The 17,811-nt window shown below is 43.5% G+C and overlaps 18 non-coding genes across 18 annotated transcripts; all 18 read right to left on the bottom strand.

Moving 5' to 3' along the window:
- Positions 1-1,743: 1,743 nt before the first annotated feature.
- On the bottom strand, positions 1,744-1,826 carry TRNAL-AAG (transfer RNA leucine (anticodon AAG)). Its single transcript has one exon. It is a non-coding gene; the product is annotated as a tRNA-Leu (tRNA).
- Positions 1,827-2,012: 186 nt separating this feature from the next.
- On the bottom strand, positions 2,013-2,095 carry TRNAL-CAG (transfer RNA leucine (anticodon CAG)). The gene has a single exon. It is a non-coding gene; the product is annotated as a tRNA-Leu (tRNA).
- Positions 2,096-2,727: 632 nt separating this feature from the next.
- TRNAI-UAU (transfer RNA isoleucine (anticodon UAU)) lies at positions 2,728-2,810 on the bottom strand. Its single transcript has one exon. It is a non-coding gene; the product is annotated as a tRNA-Ile (tRNA).
- A 1,023-nt stretch (positions 2,811-3,833) lies between these two features.
- On the bottom strand, positions 3,834-3,916 carry TRNAL-AAG (transfer RNA leucine (anticodon AAG)). The gene has a single exon. It is a non-coding gene; the product is annotated as a tRNA-Leu (tRNA).
- Positions 3,917-4,102: 186 nt separating this feature from the next.
- Positions 4,103-4,185, bottom strand: TRNAL-CAG (transfer RNA leucine (anticodon CAG)). Its single transcript has one exon. It is a non-coding gene; the product is annotated as a tRNA-Leu (tRNA).
- Positions 4,186-4,817: 632 nt separating this feature from the next.
- Positions 4,818-4,900, bottom strand: TRNAL-UAG (transfer RNA leucine (anticodon UAG)). Its single transcript has one exon. It is a non-coding gene; the product is annotated as a tRNA-Leu (tRNA).
- A 1,024-nt stretch (positions 4,901-5,924) lies between these two features.
- TRNAL-AAG (transfer RNA leucine (anticodon AAG)) lies at positions 5,925-6,007 on the bottom strand. The gene has a single exon. It is a non-coding gene; the product is annotated as a tRNA-Leu (tRNA).
- Positions 6,008-6,200: 193 nt separating this feature from the next.
- TRNAL-CAG (transfer RNA leucine (anticodon CAG)) lies at positions 6,201-6,283 on the bottom strand. The gene has a single exon. It is a non-coding gene; the product is annotated as a tRNA-Leu (tRNA).
- Positions 6,284-8,021: 1,738 nt separating this feature from the next.
- TRNAL-AAG (transfer RNA leucine (anticodon AAG)) lies at positions 8,022-8,104 on the bottom strand. Its single transcript has one exon. It is a non-coding gene; the product is annotated as a tRNA-Leu (tRNA).
- Positions 8,105-8,290: 186 nt separating this feature from the next.
- Positions 8,291-8,373, bottom strand: TRNAL-CAG (transfer RNA leucine (anticodon CAG)). Its single transcript has one exon. It is a non-coding gene; the product is annotated as a tRNA-Leu (tRNA).
- A 1,740-nt stretch (positions 8,374-10,113) lies between these two features.
- TRNAL-AAG (transfer RNA leucine (anticodon AAG)) lies at positions 10,114-10,196 on the bottom strand. Its single transcript has one exon. It is a non-coding gene; the product is annotated as a tRNA-Leu (tRNA).
- A 901-nt stretch (positions 10,197-11,097) lies between these two features.
- TRNAL-UAG (transfer RNA leucine (anticodon UAG)) lies at positions 11,098-11,180 on the bottom strand. The gene has a single exon. It is a non-coding gene; the product is annotated as a tRNA-Leu (tRNA).
- A 1,023-nt stretch (positions 11,181-12,203) lies between these two features.
- TRNAL-AAG (transfer RNA leucine (anticodon AAG)) lies at positions 12,204-12,286 on the bottom strand. Its single transcript has one exon. It is a non-coding gene; the product is annotated as a tRNA-Leu (tRNA).
- Positions 12,287-12,472: 186 nt separating this feature from the next.
- TRNAL-CAG (transfer RNA leucine (anticodon CAG)) lies at positions 12,473-12,555 on the bottom strand. Its single transcript has one exon. It is a non-coding gene; the product is annotated as a tRNA-Leu (tRNA).
- Positions 12,556-13,187: 632 nt separating this feature from the next.
- On the bottom strand, positions 13,188-13,270 carry TRNAL-UAG (transfer RNA leucine (anticodon UAG)). Its single transcript has one exon. It is a non-coding gene; the product is annotated as a tRNA-Leu (tRNA).
- A 1,024-nt stretch (positions 13,271-14,294) lies between these two features.
- Positions 14,295-14,377, bottom strand: TRNAL-AAG (transfer RNA leucine (anticodon AAG)). Its single transcript has one exon. It is a non-coding gene; the product is annotated as a tRNA-Leu (tRNA).
- A 193-nt stretch (positions 14,378-14,570) lies between these two features.
- TRNAL-CAG (transfer RNA leucine (anticodon CAG)) lies at positions 14,571-14,653 on the bottom strand. Its single transcript has one exon. It is a non-coding gene; the product is annotated as a tRNA-Leu (tRNA).
- Positions 14,654-16,659: 2,006 nt separating this feature from the next.
- On the bottom strand, positions 16,660-16,742 carry TRNAL-CAG (transfer RNA leucine (anticodon CAG)). Its single transcript has one exon. It is a non-coding gene; the product is annotated as a tRNA-Leu (tRNA).
- Positions 16,743-17,811: the final 1,069 nt, after the last annotated feature.

Genomic DNA, 17,811 nt, shown 5'->3' with positions numbered 1-17,811 from the left:
TGACTTGCTTTCCCAGCATCTTCCAGAGGCCAGACAGCCATGCAGGTGAGGTACTGAAAAGGAATGCCCTCAATTTATTTATCCTATTATATGCACTTCCAACAGATCTTTGAACAATCTGTACAGAGCAGGACCTATGGAGAACTCTTTAGAACTTTGAGGCGAACAAAGAGAAAGTGCTATTCACCAGCCACTTGAACGGCTCAAAGCTGCTTTGAAATTGAGACAATAGCCACCTCTTGGCTGGCTAAAGCAATTTCAAAAAGGGATCTCAAAGTCACAACATAGGGTGGAGTATGCAAATTTAAGCAGCCCCTGATCAAAGCCCTAAGGAAATTGCTGTAAGTGTGCTGGAGTCCAGTTGTCTACCAGATGCATGGCATTCTTCCAAATTTGCAGGGCCCGTCTGGCCAGGGCATACAAGAGCATGACTCTTCCAGATGACCTCTTACATGGGTCCTATGCTCATTTGGTAAGGATTGCGCTTTGTCAGCAAGACGTTATAGAACCTAAATATATGAGAAACCCCATCTCTCTTGACAAGAGGAGAACGGAATAACGTGCCAGGTGAAGACCAACACATGCAACTTCCATCAGATGTTAACCTGATAAAGGAGATTAAATCTCCAAAAGGCATGTCAGAAGTGGGATTCGAACCCACGCCTCCAAAGGAGACTGTGGCCTGAACACAGCACCTTAGACCTCTCGGCCATCCTGACAGTACAGGCTTTTAAGAAATGAATAAAAGTTACTCAGAAACGTCTACCTCCATGCAAGCCTGAAATAATTTAAACCTTCAAACACAAGGTGCAACTTTATGCACAGGACAATAAACACAGAAGAACACATACGAAAGCACTTTATTTCACAGGTATACAGTTTTCATGCTTTTAGAACACCACATACCTCTCACCAGCTATTTAGGGTCCTGTATCCGACTCACAACATTTCCTTGCCTGCGACCTCTCTCTCTACACAAACAACTACAGCACAGGAAGTAGGAAGGCAATAGGTGGGGCAGTTTATGCAAATTTATGCTGCCAATGTGCCTTGCAGATTCATGCAGGATTTCTAGATCCTTGCTGGACAAAAGAGAGAAGGACTTGTTCCAGATAAACTATCCCTAGCAGGGAAAGTCTGAGCACAGGCACTCTTTTGCTCTTTAGCCCCTGGCCTGGGACTCACCCTCACTTGCTGAGGTGTGAAATTCTGCATACCAACTTTGCACAGAAGGTATGTTTGTGGTTGTTTGGGGATGGGTGGGAGGTCAAGAGCAGGGAAAAGCAGGTCTCATTCACTACTAGACTCCTCTTCTATACCTCCCTGCCATTCACTCACTCTGTCTTTGTTTCATTCTCTCCTTCCACAACACTCCTTTTCACTCACTCGCTCTATCACTTGTATTTTTGCCCTTGCTCTGCATTCTATAGTGGAAACATCTCTTGAATGAAGCATCTGAAGATGACGTGACATAAAATTTAAAACCTCCTTATTGGAAACCTAAAACATCACAAGACTTAATGTAACCCATTTCTTTCATAAAAAAGATTTTTAAAGTACCCCACAAAAGAAATATAAAACACCACGAGTGCTAGAAGAATATTACATTAACGTTAAAGATAGAATAGGGCAAATGCATTTGCAGTTGAAACTGAAGTTTGGTACTTATTCAGATATTATTTACATTGCCAATTTTTAGCTGAGATTCTAAAAGAACTGAGAGAGAAAATGGAATTCAAGTTTTGTCAGAAGTGGGATTCGAACCCACGCCTCCAGGAGAGACTGCGGCCTTAACGCAGCGCCTTAGACCACTCAGCCATCCTGACCCCATGCTGCTTTTCCATCTAAAGGGTGAGAAAGATATTAGGAACCAAAAAATGCACAGAGCTTAGGCCAATAGTGGCTAGAGCAAGAAAAAAACTCACTGCACTCTTCCAAGAAGACAATCCTATAAGCCACTGCGAGGGAAATGATCATATTTCTCAAGACAAAAAGTAGAGTAAACACAGGACTGTCAGAAGTGGGATTTGAACCCACACCTCCAGAGGAGACTGCGACCTGAACGCAGCGCCTTAGACCACTCGGCCATCCTGACTTGCTTTCCCAGCATCTTCCAGAGGCCAGACAGCCATGCAGGTGAGGTACTGAAAAGGAATGCCCTCAATTTATTTATCCTATTATATGCACTTCCAACAGATCTTTGAACAATCTGTACAGAGCAGGACTTATGGAGAACTCTTTAGAACTTTGAGGCGAACAAAGAGAAAGTGCTATTCACCAGCCACTTGAACGGCTCAAAGCTGCTTTGAAATTGAGACAATAGCCACCTCTTGGCTGGCTAAAGCAATTTCAACAAGGGATCTCAAAGTCACAACATAGGGTGGAGTATGCAAATTTAAGCAGCCCCTGATCAAAGCCCTGAGGAAATTGCTGTAAGTGTGCTGGAGTCCAGTTGTCTACCAGATGAATGGCATTCTTCCAAATTTGCAGGGCCCGTCTGGCCAGGGCATACAAGAGCATGACTCTTCCAGATGACCTCTTACATGGGTCCTATGCTCATTTGGTAAGGATTGCGCTTTGTCAGCAAGACGTTATAGAACCTAAATATATGAGAAACCCCATCTCTCTTGACAAGAGGAGAACGGAATAACGTGCCAAGTGAAGACCAACAGATGCAACTTCCATCAGATGTTAACCTGATAAAGGAGATTAAATCTCCAAAAGGCATGTCAGAAGTGGGATTCGAACCCACGCCTCCAAAGGAGACTGTGGCATAAGCACAGCACCTTAGACCTCTCGGCCATCCTGACAGTATAGGCTTTTAAGAAATGAATAAAAGTTACTCAGAAACGTCTACCTCCATGCAAGGCTGAAATAATTTAAACCTTCAAACACAAGGTGCAACTTTATGCACAGGACAATAAACACAGAAGAACACATACGAAAGCACTTTATTTCACAGGTATACAGTTTTCATGCTTTTAGAACACCACATACCTCTCACCAGCTATTTAGGGTCCTGTATCCGACTCACAACATTTCCTTGCCTGCGACCTCTCTCTCTACACAAACAACTACAGCACAGGAAGTAGGAAGGCAATAGGTGGGGCAGTTTATGCAAATTTATGCTGCCAATGTGCCTTGCAGATTCATGCAGGATTTCTAGATCCTTGCTGGATACAAGAGAGTAGGCCTTGTTCCAGATAAACTATCCCTAGCAGGGAAAGTCTGAGCACAGGCACTCTTTTGCTCTTTAGCCCCTGGCCTGGGACTCACCCTCACTTGCTGAGGCGTGAAATTCTGCATACCAACTTTGCACAGAAGGTATGTTTGTGGTTGTTTGGGGATGGGTGGGAGGTCAAGAGCAGGGAAAAGCAGGTCTCCTTCACTACTAGATTCCTCTTCTATGCCTCCCTGCCGTTCACTCACTCTGTCTTTGTTTCATTCTCTCCTTCCACAACACTCCTTCTCGCTCACTCGCTCTATCACTTGTATTTTTGTTCTTGCTCTGCATTCTATAGTGGAAACATCTCTTGAATGAAGCATCTGAAAATGACGTGACATAAAATTTAAAACCTCCTTATTGGAAACCTAAAACATCACCAGACTTAATGTAACCCATTTCTTTCATAAAAAAGATTTTTAAAGTACCCCACAAAAGAAATATAAATACCACGAGTGCTAGAAGAATATTACATTAACGTTAAAGATAGAATAGGGCAAATGCATTTGCAGTTGAAACTGAAGTTTGGTACTTATTCAGATATTATTTACATTGCCAATGTTTAGCTGAGATTCTAAAGGAACTGAGAGAGAAAATGGAATTCAAGTTTTGTCAGAAGTGGGATTCGAACCCACGCCTCCAGGAGAGACTGCGGCCTTAACGCAGCGCCTTAGACCACTCGGCCATCCTGACCCCATGCTGTTTTTTCATCTAAAGGGTGAGAAAGATATTAGGAACCAAAAAATGCACAGAGCTTAGGCCAATAGTGGCTAGAGCACGAAAAAAACTCACTGCACTCTTCCAAGAAGACAATCCTATAAGCCACTGCGAGGGAAATGATCATATTTCTCAAGAAAAAAATTAGAGTAAACACAGGACTGTCAGAAGTGGGATTTGAACCCACGCCTCCAGAGGAGACTGCGACCTGAACGCAGCGCCTTAGACCACTCGGCCATCCTGACTTGCTTTCCCAGCATCTTCCAGAGGCCAGACAGCCATGCAGGTGAGGTACTGAAAAGGAATGCCCTCAATTTATTTATCCTATTATATGCACTTCCAACAGATCTTTGAACAATCTGTACAGAGCAGGACCTATGGAGAACTCTTTAGAACTTTGAGGCGAACAAAGAGAAAGTGCTATTCACCAGCCACTTGAACGGCTCAAAGCTGCTTTGAAATTGAGACAATAGCCACCTCTTGGCTGGCTAAAGCAATTTCAACAAGGGATCTCAAAGTCACAACATAGGGTGGAGTATGCAAATTTAAGCAGCCCCTGATCAAAGCCCAGAGGAAATTGCTGTAAGTGTGCTGGAGTCCAGTTGTCTACCAGATGAATGGCATTCTTCCAAATTTGCAGGGCCCGTCTGGCCAGGGCATACAAGAGCATGACTCTTCCAGATGACCTCTTACATGGGTCCTATGCTCATTTGGTAAGGATTGCGCTTTGTCAGCAAGACGTTATAGAACCTAAATATATGAGAAACTCCATCTCTCTTGACAAGAGGAGAACGGAATAACGTGCCAAGTGAAGACCAACAGATGCAACTTCCATCAGATGTTAACCTGATAAAGGAGATTAAATCTCCAAAAGGCATGTCAGAAGTGGGATTCGAACCCACGCCTCCAAAGGAGACTGTGGCCTAAACACAGCGCCTTAGACCTCTCGGCCATCCTGACAGTGTAGGCTTTTAAGAAATGAATAAAAGTTACTCAGAAACGTCTACCTCCATGCAAGTCTGACATAATTTAAACCTTCAAACACAAGGTGCAACTTTATGCACAGGACAATAAACACAGAAGAACACATACGAAAGCACTTTATTTCACAGGTATACAGTTTTCATGCTTTTAGAACACCACATACCTCTCACCAGCTATTTAGGGTCCTGTATCCGACTCACAACATTTCCTTGCCTGCGACCTCTCTCTCTACACAAACAACTACAGCACAGGAAGTAGGAAGGCAATAGGTGGGGCAGTTTATGCAAATTTATGCTGCCAATGTGCCTTGCAGATTCATGCAGGATTTCTAGATCCTTGCTGGATACAAGAGAGTAGGCCTTGTTCCAGATAAACTATCCCTAGCAGGGAAAGTCTGAGCACAGGCACTCTTTTGCTCTTTAGCCCCTGGCCTGGGACTCACTCTCACTTGCTGAGGCGTGAAATTCTGCATACCAACTTTGCACAGAAGGTATGTTTGTGGTTGTTTGGGGATGGGTGGGAGGTCAAGAGCAGGGAAAAGCAGGTCTCCTTCACTACTAGACTACTCTTCTATGCCTCCCTGCCGTTCACTCACTCTGTCTTTGTTTCATTCTCTCCTTCCACAACACTCCTTCTCACTCACTCGCTCTATCACTTGTATTTTTGCCCTTGCTCTGCATTCTATAGTGGAAACATCTCTTGAATGAAGCATCTGAAAATGACGTGACATAAAATTTAAAACCTCCTTATTGGAAACCTAAAACATCACAAGACTTAATGTAACCCATTTCTTTCATAAAAAAGATTTTTAAAGTACCCCACAAAAGAAATATAAAACACCACGAGTGCTAGAAGAATATTACATTAACGTTAAAGATAGAATGGGGCAAATGCATTTGCAGTTGAAACTGAAGTTTGGTACTTATTCAGATATTATTTACATTGCCAATTTTTAGCTGAGATTCTAAAGGAACTGAGAGAGAAAATGGAATTCAAGTTATGTCAGAAGTGGGATTCGAACCCACGCCTCCAGGAGAGACTGCGGCCTTAACACAGCGCCTTAGACCCCTCGGCCATCCTGACCCCATGCTGCTTTTTCATCTAAAGGGTGAGAAAGGAGAAAGATATTAGGAACCAAAAAATGCACAGAGCTTAGGCCAATAGTGGCTAGAGCAAGAAAAAAACTCACTGCACTCTTCCAAGAAGACAATCCTATAAGCCACTGCGAGGGAAATGATCATATTTCTCAAGAAGAAAATTAGAGTAAACACAGGACTGTCAGAAGTGGGATTTGAACCCACGCCTCCAGAGGAGACTGCGACCTGAACGCAGCGCCTTAGACCACTCGGCCATCCTGACTTGCTTTCCCAGCATCTTCCAGAGGCCAGACAGCCATGCAGGTGAGGTACTGAAAAGGAATGCCCTCAATTTATTTATCCTATTATATGCACTTCCAACAGATCTTTGAACAATCTGTACAGAGCAGGACCTATGGAGAACTCTTTAGAACTTTGAGGCGAACAAAGAGAAAGTGCTATTCACCAGCCACTTGAACGGCTCAAAGCTGCTTTGAAATTGAGACAATAGCCACCTCTTGGCTGGCTAAAGCAATTTCAACAAGGGATCTCAAAGTCACAACATAGGGTGGAGTATGCAAATTTAGCAGCCCCTGATCAAAGCCCTAAGGAAATTGCTGTAAGTGTGCTGGAGTCCAGTTGTCTACCAGATGCATGGCATTCTTCCAAATTTGCAGGGCCCGTCTGGCTAGGGCATACAAGAGCATGACTCTTCCAGATGACCTCTTACATGGGTCCTATGCTCATTTGGTAAGGATTGCGCTTTGTCAGCAAGACGGTATAGAACCTAAATATATGAGAAACCCCATCTCTCTTGACAAGAGGAGAACGGAATAACGTGCCAGGTGAAGACCAACAGATGCAACTTCCATCAGATGTTAACCTGATAAAGGAGAATAAATCTCCAAAAGGCATGTCAGAAGTGGAATTCGAACCAACACCTCCAAGGGAGACTGTGGCCTAAACACAGCACCTTAGACCTCTCGGCCATCCTGACAGTATAGGCTTTTAAGAAATTAATAAAAGTTACTCAGAAACGTCTACCTCCATGCAAGCCTGAAATAATTTAAACCTTCAAACACAAGGTGCAACTTTATGCACAGGACAATAAACACAGAAGAACACATACGAAAGCACTTTATTTCACAGGTATACAGTTTTCATGCTTTTAGAACACCACATACCTCTCACCAGCTATTTAGGGTCCTGTATCCGACTCACAACATTTCCTTGCCTGCGACCTCTCTCTCTACACAAACAACTACAGCACAGGAAGTAGGAAGGCAATAGGTGGGGCAGTTTATGCAAATTTATGCTGCCAATGTGCCTTGCAGATTCATGCAGGATTTCTAGATCCTTGCTGGATACAAGAGAGTAGGCCTTGTTCCAGATAAACTATCCCTAGCAGGGAAAGTCTGAGCACAGGCACTCTTTTGCTCTTTAGCCCCTGGCCTGGGACTCACCCTCACTTGCTGAGGCGTGAAATTCTGCATACCAACTTTGCACTGAAGGTATGTTTGTGGTTGTTTGGGGATGGGTGGGAGGTCAAGAGCAGGGAAAAGCAGGTCTTCTTCACTACTAGACTCCTCTTCTATGCCTCCCTGCCATTCACTCACTCTGTCTTTGTTTCATTCTCTCCTTCCACAACACTCCTTCTCACTCACTCGCTCTATCACTTGTATTTTTGCCCTTGCTCTGCATTCTATAGTGGAAACAGCTCTTGAATGAAGCATCTGAAAATGACGTGACATAAAATTTAAAACCTCCTTATTGGAAACCTAAAACATCACAAGACTTAATGTAACCCATTTCTTTCATAAAAAAGATTTTTAAAGTACCCCACAAAACAAATATAAAACACCACGAGTGCTAGAAGAATATTACATTAACGTTAAAGATAGAATAGGGCAAATGCATTTGCAGTTGAAACTGAAGTTTGGTACTTATTCAGATATTATTTACATTGCCAATTTTTAGCTGAGATTCTAAAGGAACTGAGAGAGAAAATGGAATTCAAGTTTTGTCAGAAGTGGGATTCGAACCCACGCCTCCAGGAGAGACTGCGGCCTTAACGCAGTGCCTTAGACCACTCGGCCATCCTGACCCCATGCTGCTTTTTCATCTAAAGGGTGAGAAATATATTAGGAACCAAAAAATGCACAGAGCTTAGGCCAATAGTGGCTAGAGCAAGAAAAAAACTCACTGCACTCTTCCAAGAAGACAATCCTATAAGCCACTGCGAGGGAAATGATCATATTTCTCAAGAAAAAAATTAGAGTAAACAGAGGACTGTCAGAAGTGGGATTTGAACCCACACCTCCAGAGGAGACTGCGACCTGAACGCAGCGCCTTAGACCACTCGGCCATCCTGACTTGCTTTCCCAGCATCTTCCAGAGGCCAGACAGCCATGCAGGTGAGGTACTGAAAAGGAATGCCCTCAATTTATTTATCCTATTATATGCACTTCCAACAGATCTTTGAACAATCTGTACAGAGCAGGACCTATGGAGAACTCTTTAGAAATTTGAGGCGAACAAAGAGAAAGTGCTATTCACCAGCCACTTGAACGGCTCAAAGCTGCTTTGAAATTGAGTCAATAGCCACCTCTTGGCTGGCTAAAGCAATTTCAACAAGGGATCTCAAAGTCACAACATAGCGTGGAGTATGCAAATTTAAGCAGCCCCTGATCAAAGCCCTAAGGAAATTGCTGTAAGTGTGCTGGAGTCCAGTTGTCTACCAGATGCATGGCATTCTTCCAAATTTGCAGGGCCCGTCTGGCCAGGGCATACAAGAGCATGACTCTTCCAGATGACCTCTTACATGGGTCCTATGCTCATTTGGTAAGGATTGCGCTTTGTCAGCAAGACGTTATAGAACCTAAATATATGAGAAACCCCATCTCTCTTGACAAGAGGAGAACGGAATAACGTGCCAGGTGAAGACCAACAGATGCAACTTCCATCAGATGTTAACCTGATAAAGGAGATTAAATCTCCAAAAGGCATGTCAGAAGTGGGATTCGAACGCACGCCTCCAAAGGAGACTGTGGCCTAAACACAGCACCTTAGACCTCTCGGCCATCCTGACAGTATAGGCTTTTAGGAAATGAATAAAAGTTACTCAGAAACGTCTACCTCCATGCAAGCCTGAAATAATTTAAACCTTCAAACACAAGGTGCAACTTTATGCACAGGACAATAAACACAGAAGAACACATACGAAAGCACTTTATTTCACAGGTATACAGTTTTCATGCTTTTAGAACACCACATACCTCTCACCAGCTATTTAGGGTCCTGTATCCGACTCACAACATTTCCTTGCCTGCGACCTCTCTCTCTACAAAAAACAACTACAGCACAGGAAGTAGGAAGGCAATAGGTGGGGCAGTTTATGCAAATGTATGCTGCCAATGTGCCTTGCAGATTCATGCAGGATTTCTAGATCCTTGCTGGATACAAGAGAGAAGGACTTGTTCCAGATAAACTATCCCTAGCAGGGAAAGTCTGAGCACAGGCACTCTTTTGCTCTTTAGCAACTGGCCTGGGACTCACCCTCACTTGCTGAGGCGTGAAGTTCTGCATACCAACTTTGCACAGAAGGTATGTTTGTGGTTGTTTGGGGATGGGTGGGAGGTCAAGAGCAGGGAAAAGCAGGTGTCCTTCACTACTAGACTCCTCTTCTATGCCTCCCTGCCATTCACTCACTCTGTCTTTGTTTCATTCTCTCCTTCCACAACACTCCTTCTCACTCACTCGCTCTATCACTTGTATTTTTGCCCTTGCTCTGCATTCTATAGTGGAAACAGCTCTTGAATGAAGCATCTGAAAATGACGTGACATAAAATTTAAAACCTCCTTATTGGAAACCTAAAACATCACAAGACTTAATGTAACCCATTTCTTTCATAAAAAAGATTTTTAAAGTACCCCACAAAAGAAATATAAAACACCACGAGTGCTAGAAGAATATTACATTAACGTTAAAGATAGAATAGGGCAAATGCATTTGCAGTTGAAACTGAAGTTTGGTACTTATTCAGATATTATTTACATTGCCAATTTTTAGCTGAGATTCTAAAGGAACTGAGAGAGAAAATGGAATTCAAGTTTTGTCAGAGGTGGGATTCGAACCCACGCCTCCAGGAGAGACTGCGGCCTTAACGCAGCGCCTTAGACCACTCGGCCATCCTGACCCCATGCTGCTTTTTTATCTAAAGGGTGAGAAATATATTAGGAACCAAAAAATGCACAGAGCTTAGGCCAATAGTGGCTAGAGCAAGAAAAAAACTCACTGCACTCTTCCAAGAAGACAATCCTATAAGCCACTGCGAGGGAAATGATAATATTTCTCAAGAAAAAAAGTAGAGTAAACACAGGACTGTCAGAAGTGGGATTTGAACCCACACCTCCAGAGGAGACTGCGACCTGAACGCAGCGCCTTAGACCACTCGGCAATCCTGACTTGCTTTCACAGCATCTTCCAGAGGCCAGACAGCCATGTAGGTGAGGTACTGAAAAGGAATGCCCTCAATTTATTTATCCTATTATATGCACTTCCAACAGATCTTTGAACAATCTGTACAGAGCAGGACCTATGGAGAACTCTTTAGAACTTTGAGGCGAACAAAGAGAAAGTGCAATTCACCAGCCACTTGAACGGCTCAAAGCTGCTTTAAAATTGAGACAATAGCCACCTCTTGGCTGGCTAAAGCAATTTCAACAAGGGATCTCAAAGTCACAACATAGGGTGGAGTATGCAAATTTAAGCAGCCCCTGATCAAAGCCCTGAGGAAATTGCTGTAAGTGTGCTGGAGTCCAGTTGTCTACCAGATGAATGGCATTCTTCCAAATTTGCAGGGCCCGTCTGGCCAGGGCATACAAGAGCATGACTCTTCCAGATGACCTCTTACATGGGTCCTATGCTCATTTGGTAAGGATTGCGCTTTGTCAGCAAGACGTTATAGAACCTAAATATATGAGAAACCCCATCTCTCTTGACAAGAGGAGAACGGAATAACGTGCCAAGTGAAGACCAACAGATGCAACTTCCATCAGATGTTAACCTGATAAAGGAGATTAAATCTCCAAAAGGCATGTCAGAAGTGGGATTCGAACCCACGCCTCCAAAGGAGACTGTGGCCTAAACACAGCGCCTTAGACCTCTCGGCCATCCTGACAGTATATGCTTTTAAGAAATGAATAAAAGTTACTCAGAAACGTCTACCTCCATGCAAGCCTGAAATAATTTAAACCTTCAAACACAAGGTGCAACTTTATGCACAGGACAATAAACACAGAAGAACACATACAAAATCACTTTATTTCACAGGTATACAGTTTTCATGCTTTTAGAACACCACATACCTCTCACCAGCTATTTAGGGTCCTGTATCCGACTCACAACATTTCCTTGCCTGCGACCTCTCTCTCTACACAAACAACTACAGCACAGGAAGTAGGAAGGCAATAGGTGGGGCAGTTTATGCAAATTTATGCTGCCAATGTGCCTTGCAGATTCATGCAGGATTTCTAGATCCTTGCTGGATACAAGAGAGTAGGCCTTGTTCCAGATAAACTATCCCTAGCAGGGAAAGTCTGAGCACAGGAACTCTTTTGCTCTTTAGCCCCTGGCCTGGGACTCACCCTCACTTGCTGAGGCGTGAAATTCTGCATACCAACTTTGCACAGAAGGTATGTTTGTGGTTGTTTGGGGATGGGTGGGAGGTCAAGAGCAGGGAAAAGCAGGTCTCCTTCACTACTAGATTCCTCTTCTATGCCTCCCTGCCGTTCACTCACTCTGTCTTTGTTTCATTCTCTCCTTCCACAACACTCCTTCTCGCTCACTCGCTCTATCACTTGTATTTTTGTTCTTGCTCTGCATTCTATAGTGGAAACATCTCTTGAATGAAGCATCTGAAAATGACGTGACATAAAATTTAAAACCTCCTTATTGGAAACCTAAAACATCACCAGACTTAATGTAACCCATTTCTTTCATAAAAAAGATTTTTAAAGTACCCCACAAAAGAAATATAAATACCACGAGTGCTAGAAGAATATTACATTAACGTTAAAGATAGAATAGGGCAAATGCATTTGCAGTTGAAACTGAAGTTTGGTACTTATTCAGATATTATTTACATTGCCAATGTTTAGCTGAGATTCTAAAGGAACTGAGAGAGAAAATGGAATTCAAGTTTTGTCAGAAGTGGGATTCGAACCCACGCCTCCAGGAGAGACTGCGGCCTTAACGCAGCGCCTTAGACCACTCGGCCATCCTGACCCCATGCTGTTTTTTCATCTAAAGGGTGAGAAAGATATTAGGAACCAAAAAATGCACAGAGCTTAGGCCAATAGTGGCTAGAGCACGAAAAAAACTCACTGCACTCTTCCAAGAAGACAATCCTATAAGCCACTGCGAGGGAAATGATCATATTTCTCAAGAAAAAAATTAGAGCAAACACAGGACTGTCAGAAGTGGGATTTGAACCCACGCCTCCAGAGGAGACTGCGACCTGAACGCAGCGCCTTAGACCACTCGGCCATCCTGACTTGCTTTCCCAGCATCTTCCAGAGGCCAGACAGCCATGCAGGTGAGGTACTGAAAAGGAATGCCCTCAATTTATTTATCCTATTATATGCACTTCCAACAGATCTTTGAACAATCTGTACAGAGCAGGACCTATGGAGAACTCTTTAGAACTTTGAGGCGAACAAAGAGAAAGTGCTATTCACCAGCCACTTGAACGGCTCAAAGCTGCTTTGAAATTGAGACAATAGCCACCTCTTGGCTGGCTAAAGCAATTTCAACAAGGGATCTCAAAGTCACAACATAGGGTGGAGTATGCAAATTTAAGCAGCCCCTGATCAAAGCCCAGAGGAAATTGCTGTAAGTGTGCTGGAGTCCAGTTGTCTACCAGATGCATGGCATTCTTCCAAATTTGCAGGGCCCGTCTGGCCAGGGCATACAAGAGCATGACTCTTCCAGATGACCTCTTACATGGGTCCTATGCTCATTTGGTAAGGATTGCGCTTTGTCAGCAAGACGTTATAGAACCTAAATATATGAGAAACTCCATCTCTCTTGACAAGAGGAGAACGGAATAACGTGCCAAGTGAAGACCAACAGATGCAACTTCCATCAGATGTTAACCTGATAAAGGAGATTAAATCTCCAAAAGGCATGTCAGAAGTGGGATTCGAACCCACGCCTCCAAAGGAGACTGTGGCCTAAACACAGCGCCTTAGACCTCTCGGCCATCCTGACAGTGTAGGCTTTTAAGAAATGAATAAAAGTTACTCAGAAACGTCTACCTCCATGCAAGTCTGACATAATTTAAACCTTCAAACACAAGGTGCAACTTTATGCACAGGACAATAAACACAGAAGAACACATACGAAAGCACTTTATTTCACAGGTATACAGTTTTCATGCTTTTAGAACACCACATACCTCTCACCAGCTATTTAGGGTCCTGTATCCGACTCACAACATTTCCTTGCCTGCGACCTCTCTCTCTACACAAACAACTACAGCACAGGAAGTAGGAAGGCAATAGGTGGGGCAGTTTATGCAAATTTATGCTGCCAATGTGCCTTGCAGATTCATGCAGGATTTCTAGATCCTTGCTGGATACAAGAGAGTAGGCCTTGTTCCAGATAAACTATCCCTAGCAGGGAAAGTCTGAGCACAGGCACTCTTTTGCTCTTTAGCCCCTGGCCTGGGACTCACTCTCACTTGCTGAGGCGTGAAATTCTGCATACCAACTTTGCACAGAAGGTATGTTTGTGGTTGTTTGGGGATGGGTGGGAGGTCAAGAGCAGGGAAAAGCAGGTCTCCTTCACTACTAGACTACTCTTCTATGCCTCCCTGCCGTTCACTCACTCTGTCTTTGTTTCATTCTCTCCTTCCACAACACTCCTTCTCACTCACTCGCTCTATCACTTGTATTTTTGCCCTTGCTCTGCATTCTATAGTGGAAACATCTCTTGAATGAAGCATCTGAAAATGACGTGACATAAAATTTAAAACCTCCTTATTGGAAACCTAAAACATCACAAGACTTAATGTAACCCATTTCTTTCATAAAAAAGATTTTTAAAGTACCCCACAAAAGAAATATAAAACACCACGAGTGCTAGAAGAATATTACATTAACGTTAAAGATAGAATGGGGCAAATGCATTTGCAGTTGAAACTGAAGTTTGGTACTTATTCAGATATTATTTACATTGCCAATTTTTAGCTGAGATTCTAAAGGAACTGAGAGAGAAAATGGAATTCAAGTTATGTCAGAAGTGGGATTCGAACCCACGCCTCCAGGAGAGACTGCGGCCTTAACACAGCGCCTTAGACCACTCGGCCATCCTGACCCCATGCTGCTTTTTCATCTAAAGGGTGAGAAAGGAGAAAGATATTAGGAACCAAAAAATGCACAGAGCTTAGGCCAATAGTGGCTAGAGCAAGAAAAAAACTCACTGCACTCTTCCAAGAAGACAATCCTATAAGCCACTGTGAGGGAAATGATCATATTTCTCAAGAAGAAAATTAGAGTAAACACAGGACTGTCAGAAGTGGGATTTGAACCCACGCCTCCAGAGGAGACTGCGACCTGAACGCAGCGCCTTAGACCACTCGGCCATCCTGACTTGCTTTCCCAGCATCTTCCAGAGGCCAGACAGCCATGCAGGTGAGGTACTGAAAAGGAATGCCCTCAATTTATTTATCCTATTATATGCACTTCCAACAGATCTTTGAACAATCTGTACAGAGCAGGACCTATGGAGAACTCTTTAGAACTTTGAGGCGAACAAAGAGAAAGTGCTATTCACCAGCCACTTGAACGGCTCAAAGCTGCTTTGAAATTGAGACAATAGCCACCTCTTGGCTGGCTAAAGCAATTTCAACAAGGGATCTCAAAGTCACAACATAGGGTGGAGTATGCAAATTTAGCAGCCCCTGATCAAAGCCCTAAGGAAATTGCTGTAAGTGTGCTGGAGTCCAGTTGTCTACCAGATGCATGGCATTCTTCCAAATTTGCAGGGCCCGTCTGGCTAGGGCATACAAGAGCATGACTCTTCCAGATGACCTCTTACATGGGTCCTATGCTCATTTGGTAAGGATTGCGCTTTGTCAGCAAGACGGTATAGAACCTAAATATATGAGAAACCCCATCTCTCTTGACAAGAGGAGAACGGAATAACGTGCCAGGTGAAGACCAACAGATGCAACTTCCATCAGATGTTAACCTGATAAAGGAGAATAAATCTCCAAAAGGCATGACAGAAGTGGAATTCGAACCAACACCTCCAAGGGAGACTGTGGCCTAAACACAGCACCTTAGACCTCTCGGCCATCCTGACAGTATAGGCTTTTAAGAAATTAATAAAAGTTACTCAGAAACGTCTACCTCCATGCAAGCCTGAAATAATTTAAACCTTCAAACACAAGGTGCAACTTTATGCACAGGACAATAAACACAGAAGAACACATACGAAAGCACTTTATTTCACAGGTATACAGTTTTCATGCTTTTAGAACACCACATACCTCTCACCAGCTATTTAGGGTCCTGTATCCGACTCACAACATTTCCTTGCCTGCGACCTCTCTCTCTACACAAACAACTACAGCACAGGAAGTAGGAAGGCAATAGGTGGGGCAGTTTATGCAAATTTATGCTGCCAATGTGCCTTGCAGATTCATGCAGGATTTCTAGATCCTTGCTGGATACAAGAGAGTAGGCCTTGTTCCAGATAAACTATCCCTAGCAGGGAAAGTCTGAGCACAGGCACTCTTTTGCTCTTTAGCCCCTGGCCTGGGACTCACCCTCACTTGCTGAGGCGTGAAATTCTGCATACCAACTTTGCACAGAAGGTATGTTTGTGGTTGTTTGGGGATGGGTGGGAGGTCAAGAGCAGGGAAAAGCAGGTCTTCTTCACTACTAGACTCCTCTTCTATGCCTCCCTGCCATTCACTCACTCTGTCTTTGTTTCATTCTCTCCTTCCACAACACTCCTTCTCACTCACTCGCTCTATCACTTGTATTTTTGCCCTTGCTCTGCATTCTATAGTGGAAACATCTCTTGAATGAAGCATCTGAAAATGACGTGACATAAAATTTAAAACCTCCTTATTGGAAACCTAAAACATCACAAGACTTAATGTAACCCATTTCTTTCATAAAAAAGATTTTTAAAGTACCCCACAAAACAAATATAAAACACCACGAGTGCTAGAAGAATATTACATTAACGTTAAAGATAGAATAGGGCAAATGCATTTGCAGTTGAAACTGAAGTTTGGTACTTATTCAGATATTATTTACATTGCCAATTTTTAGCTGAGATTCTAAAGGAACTGAGAGAGATAATGGAATTCAAGTTTTGTCAGAAGTGGGATTCGAACCCACGCCTCCAGGAGAGACTGCGGCCTTACACAGCGCCTTAGACCACTCGGCCATCCTGACCCCATGCTGCTTTTTCATCTAAAGGGTGAGAAAGATATTAGGAACCAAAAAATGCACAGAGCTTAGGCCAATAGTGGCTAGAGCAAGAAAAAAACTCACTGCACTCTTCCAAGAAGACAATCCTATAAGCCACTGCGAGGGAAATGATCATATTTCTCGAGAAAAAAATTAGAGTAAACACAGGACTGTCAGAAGTGGGATTTGAACCCACGCCTCCAGAGGAGACTGCGACCTGAACGCAGCGCCTTAGACCACTCGGCCATCCTAACTTGCTTTCCCAGAATCTTCCAGAGGCCAGACAGCCATGCAGGTGAGGTACTGAAAAGGAATGCCCTCAATTTATTTATCCTATTATATGCACTTCCAACAGATCTTTGAACAATCTGTACAGAGCAGGACCTATGGAGAACTCTTTAGAACTTTGAGGCGAACAAAGAGAAAGTGCTATTCACCAGCCACTTGAACGGCTCAAAGCTGCTTTGAAATTGAGACAATAGCCACCTCTTGGCTGGCTAAAGCAATTTCAACAAGGGATCTCAAAGTCACAACATAGGGTGGAGTATGCAAATTTAAGCAGCCCCTGATCAAAGCCCTAAGGAAATTGCTGTAAGTGTGCTGGAGTCCAGTTGTCTACCAGATGCATGGCATTCTTCCAAATTTGCAGGGCCCGTCTGGCCAGGGCATACAAGCGCATGACTCTTCCAGATGACCTCTTACATGGGTCCTATGCTCATTTGGTAAGGATTGCGCTTTGTCAGCAAGACGTTATAGAACCTAAATATATGAGAAACCCCATCTCTCTTGACAAGAGGAGAACGGAATAACGTGCCAGGTGAAGACCAACAGATGCAACTTCCATCAGATGTTAACCTGATAAAGGAGATTAAATCTCCAAAAGGCATGTCAGAAGTGGGATTCGAAGGCACGCCTCCAAAGGAGACTGTGGCCTAAACACAGCACCTTAGACCTCTCGGCCATCCTGACAGTATAGGCTTTTAAGAAATGAATAAAAGTTACTCAGAAACGTCTACCTCCATGCAAGCCTGAAATAATTTAAACCTTCAAACACAAGGTGCAACTTTATGCACAGGACAATAAACACAGAAGAACACATACGAAAGCACTTTATTTCACAGGTATACAGTTTTCATGCTTTTAGAACACCACATACCTCTCACCAGCTATTTAGGGTCCTGTATCCGACTCACAACATTTCCTTGCCTGCGACCTCTCTCTCTACACAAACAACTACAGCACAGGAAGTAGGAAGGCAACAGGTGGGGCAGTTTATGCAAATTTATGCTGCCAATGTGCCTTTCAGATTCATGCAGGATTTCT

The sequence above is a fragment of the Triturus cristatus genome, unplaced genomic scaffold, assembly GCF_964204655.1.
Source record: "Triturus cristatus unplaced genomic scaffold, aTriCri1.1 SCAFFOLD_262, whole genome shotgun sequence".
NCBI classification, from domain to species: domain Eukaryota; kingdom Metazoa; phylum Chordata; class Amphibia; order Caudata; family Salamandridae; genus Triturus; species Triturus cristatus.
This window is presented reverse-complemented; position numbering and strand designations above follow the sequence as displayed.